Raw genomic sequence first — 5,265 nt, 5'->3', positions numbered from 1 at the left:
CAGTGCAGAGATGGAAGGACTAATGGAGATCTGACTTGATATTTTCCCTTCTAGGATGGGAAGGAGCTCTGTCAAAGTAAAAAAGTGGGCATTACTTCCCAGGGAAATAAGAGAAGTCTCATTATTCACAAGTGTGAATATGAAGATCAGGGAACATCCACATGCTGAGCAGCCTAAGACAAGACATCAGCTACCCTAAAGGTTCATTTTATGTTTAACTGAAAGAGCAAATAAATCCTCTTGTGGTATTTTGCACCACGGGAAGAAATGCTTCATGGGCAGTTTGGGCATTTCTTGGTTAGTCCTTTTGGGTACCTTTCTCTTTCTTCTTTATGCTCAAGACAGATTTTCCCTCCATGTGTTGCATTGGTTAAACCCCAGTTTGTAGCTCATCATTGGGCTCTGAAGCATCAGACTTGTTACTGAACACACGGGTCTGCTGTGCCCTGGTAGATGCCACCTTCCCAAGGGACGTATGAAAGGATGCTTTTTTCTGATTTCCTACTAGATGCTGTCCTCATGTGGCCACTTGGGTTCAGTGTTAGCATGAACATGAACATGTGTCCTGTCCCATGACTTTGGTGAACTCTCATTTTCTCTCTCATTCTGCAACCAGGTTGGGTTGCTGTTTCAGTACTGGCTGTTTTATGTAGCCATTCCATTTGTTCTGGTTTACGTTCTTTTTTATTTTCTTTTTTTCAGGCATCATTTCTATACAGTAGACAAAGCCAGCCTATTACATTTGATTTACAGTTTTTAGCTTTTGCTGGTAAGCATTTCAGCTCTCAGGCAGTTTTACCAACAGCTTTGAAGAGCTGAAATGAACCAGCCTGGACACGATGGTCTGTTTTTGTTGGTGTAATGAATTTATGAAGTTAAACTGATTGACCCCATAAGGTTTTACAGTGTATGACTCACGTCTGGCAGAGTTATCACAGCAATGAGTTTATATACTTAGCATTTCAGGAGGCAAATGGTTGGGGATACTCTTTCATTTGCTTGCGTCTCAGAGTGAATCACTAGTATGTGAACCATCCTTCATCTCCTTTGTATTGCTTTTGTGTGTGTCTGTGTGTGGTTTCCCCTGTGAATTTCATTCTTTCCAGTTATATGGAAGTTCTCTTTTGAGCAGTGAAATTAGATGTTCCATCATCAGTCATAATGGTAAAGCTGAGTTGCCACGTTATCTGTGTCCTTTCTGTCTGGCGTCTCAATAACTGCTGCCCCACCACAATATCTGCCTAATACTTCAGCTCCATGGATGCCTCCTTGTGCAAACTGAGAGCCTGTATTTGGTGTGCATAGATCTGGGCTTACATCTGTGCTGGTAAATGCACTAGTGCATGGGCTAAGCAGTCCTGCCTCCTGTGCTGTGGGCATTGAGATGGGGCTCCTACAAGCTGCCCATTGCAAGATATTTAGAAACTAATTGCTGCGGAGGTTTCCATCCTCTTTTCAGACTAACTAAAATTTGGTTAGTGGGATCAAAACAGAAGGGGCAGGGAGGGAGAGCTGACCAAGGACTACTGATGGAACAACTATGAATCCTTGGTTCCTCAGGATTCCCTGCATCAGCAGTTGGCAACAGGAGTAAGGGGGCTCAGGAGGACACTGTGGAGTAGTGTGAAAAATGAGCGAAGAGAGTTACTAATTGATGCCTCTTGGAAAGTAGTCCAAGAGTGGTCCTCTTCCTAAACTCTCCTCTTGTGTGTGGTTTTATCTTTATGAGGTGTTCATAACAAGTGATGTGTAGATCTCCCTTATCTCATAATGTCTTTTCCTGCCTGCAGTGAATATGCAGGATACTGGATCATATACCAGCTTCTTTGAATTACTGCTCATGTCAGGAGATAAAATCTGCCTATTCTTTGAACTAACACTGGCGAGGGTTAGTTATTCTGGCTACCGAGAGAATGACACAGCAGATTAAACTCTTTCATTTCCTTCTTTGTCAAATGCCTTTTCATCTAACTGTGTGTCCCATAGAAATTCAGAGCAGTGTTGGCTGAGGGAAGTGGAAATATTTATCTCCTGTGTGTATCTGCCACCCTATTTAGACATGCTGGCAGAGCGCAGAGATTGGAGGAGTTGGATTAGGCAGTAGTTTCCCTATTGCTCACAGAACCACTTTTTCTGTGGTCTCCCAGCTACCCTGTGCCCAGTGGCCTATGCAAGATGGAGCGGAAAAGGCTCATTTTATGAACAAACAGGAACCTTTCTGGTCAGATTAATACCTGTGCTCTTTTAGAGAGATTTAGATACTAGAGATTTTAGGTACTGGAATAGGCTCCCCAGAAAGGTGGTTGAATCACCATCCCTGGTTGTGTTTAAGAGCCTTTTGGATGTGGTACTCAGGGATATGATTTAGTGTAGGGTTTTTAGAGTTAGGGTACTGGTTAGGCTGCGGTTGGACTTGATGATCTTCAATGTCTTTTCCAACCTGGGTAAATCTATGATTCTATGCAGGAACTCTTCTCCTGAGGTTAATCCAAGTTGTATCCAGGCCCTTCAGAAGGAAAGGGATATAGCAGCACAGAAATATGGCCTGATTCTGACATAACTAAATGCAGACCTGGAGAGTTAAAAGGGATTGTGTGATGTTCAAAGGATTTTGAAGCAAAGATGTCCCCTAGGTAAGATTTGTGGCTGACATTCCCCATTCATTGTTTGTAGGCACACAAGCTAAGGAGAGACTAGTGATGAGCATGCAGAGAAGCCAATGGTTCAGACAGGTTTGTAGTGACACAACACTGTAGAGTTCTGTCTAGTTCTCCTTGGCATAGTTTGGAAAATAAAGATGAGGTAATTGGTGGTAACCAATATGGCTTCATCAAGGTCAAGCCATGTCTGACAAACTTGGTGGCCTTTCATGATGGAGTAACAGCATCAGTGGATAATGGGAGAGCAACTGACATCATCTACTTGGACTTGTGCAGAGCATTTGATCCCGTCCTGCATGACATCCTGGTCACCAAACTGGAGAAAAATGGTTTTGATGGATGGACCAGTTGCAGGATAGGGAACTGTCTGGATGGTCACACTCAGAGAGCTGCAGTCAATAGCTCAGTGTCCAGGTGGAGGGTGGTGTTGGGACCAGTGTTATTTAACATTTTTGTAGGCAACATGGAGAGTGGAATCAAATGCAGCCTCAGCAAGTTTGCAGATGACACCAAGCTGAGCGGTGCTGTTGATGTGCTAGAGGGAAGGGATGCTACTCAGAGGGACCTGGACAGGCTGGAGAGGTGGGCCCTTGGCAGCCTCATGAACTTGAGTGTGGCCAAGTACAAGGCCCTGCACCTGGGTCAGGGCAATCCCAAGCACAGGCACAGGCTTAGAGGAGAATGATTTGAGAGAAGCCTTGACCCTGAGGAGAAGAGTTGGTGTGGAGGGAGGTGTCCCTGCCTATAGCAGGGGGACTGGAACTAAATGACCTTAAAGATTCAGTCAGTTCTATTGTTTTTCTACCCTTAATTTTGCTTGAAAGGTTTTAGAATAAATGAGATTCTGGTTTCCATGAAAACTGTTTGCAGGGAGCTCCATTGTAGCTAGTAGGTCTGTCTTTAAGTTCAAGGGCAATAATGCATTGACTGTGTTGAAGAGAGAAATGACTCAGGAATGGATGATGGTTTAGAATAAAACATAATCCTACTTATTTTCTATGCAAATATGTGTAAGGAAAAGATGCTGCACTCAGTTCTGGAAATACCCTGACAAATATATCTCTACTGTTTCACAGCTGGAGATATCAAGATTGTTAAAGCACTGGAAGATGTGGAAGTGAATGAATATGGGAGTGCATCTTTTGTCTGTGAGATTTCACACGATGAGGTTCAGACCCAGTGGTACAAAGAGGACAACAAGCTGAAGGCTGATGACAACATCAGAATGCAACAAGATGGTAGGGTGTAAGCGGGGGGTCTTTCTCCTGAGTGGGGGGTGGGTTGGAGATCAAGCATATAAGACATCTGAAATGAAGTGAAGAGGGTTCAGAAGCGAGTTCCCCTTTTGTTTTGGGACTGAGGTTTAGGTGGAACAAGTGACATGGTGGGATGCTTAGTGTGGGAAGTGTGATGCTATCCCACCATCCCACACTGCTGGGAGCAGGTAGGAAATGAGTGCAGTTATTTCCAAAGTGGGGGTGAACAGGGCAGTCAGTTCACCTCTCCAAAGAGGTTTTGTCTGACAGTGAGTGTGATCCTTCTGTATCAGATACTTTGAATTTGACGGTGGCCGCATTTGATCAGTCCTTGTAGAAGCCATGTTTAGATTCTGCTTTGGTCTGCTCCATTTCCAGTTCAAAGTCGTTGGACACTAAATGAGACAGCTGCATCTCAGTAAAAGATGTGTTTGAATAGCTGTGATGTGCTTACTGTTCAGATTTACAGAGCTGAGGTTTTGTCCTTGGCTATAGCAAAGAAGTCAAATCAGGTGAAATTAATTGTATTTCTGAACTAGACAAGTTTAAGTTTGGTAGCACCTAAATTTGGTGCGGTTTGTCATTGATTTCATCTGAAAGAAACTTGCAGGCTTTTTATCTGCTGTTGTCCCCAGCGTAAGATTATCCATTCACATCCTAAAGTACTTGTTATATTTTCAACTCACTCTTATTTGAATAAAAGCCTCAACAATTGGGAGCAATTTAATAAGCACAGAACAAGAGCTGGACCTTGCATTTGGTAGATACTGTACAGTATTACTTCATAGAAATGTAGTCAATGGCATTCCCTATAGACAATCGTTTGTTTTATCTTTAGAGTCGTTCAAAGAACCATTGTGAACTTGACATTAATTGGAATGGAATACACGCAAGAGACTTTCCTCTTCTTCCAATTGTCCTCATCCTTTCTTCTCTTCCACCCCTGCTTTGCAGATTACCATATAGAAATCACCAGGAAGTTGGAGGACAAGACAGCTTTGGAACGTCATTCTGTCATCCTGTCCTGTGACTTCAGGCCTTCTCCAAAGGTTGTGAAATGGTTCAAGGGCCGCACACCCATCGAGCCCTCTGAGAAGTACAAGATCAAGAGGGATAAGCATTCAGTAGAGCTCAGAATTCTGAAGCTGAAGCCCGATGATGCTGGTGGGTACAAGTGCAAGGCAGGAATTGCAGAGACTGAGGCCACGCTGACAGCTGAAGGTATGAGCAGGGAGGGTGGCCTCTTCCATGTCCTATTTCACCTCAGATTTCTCTTCTTGAGGTTGACTTCTGCCGTTCTCTCCTGCTAACTTTATACATGTATTATCTTCACATAGATGATTACACAA

The sequence above is a fragment of the Coturnix japonica genome, chromosome 17, assembly GCF_054131305.1.
Source record: "Coturnix japonica strain WE chromosome 17, WE-NBRP24, whole genome shotgun sequence".
Classification (NCBI taxonomy): domain Eukaryota; kingdom Metazoa; phylum Chordata; class Aves; order Galliformes; family Phasianidae; genus Coturnix; species Coturnix japonica.
This window is presented reverse-complemented; position numbering follows the sequence as displayed.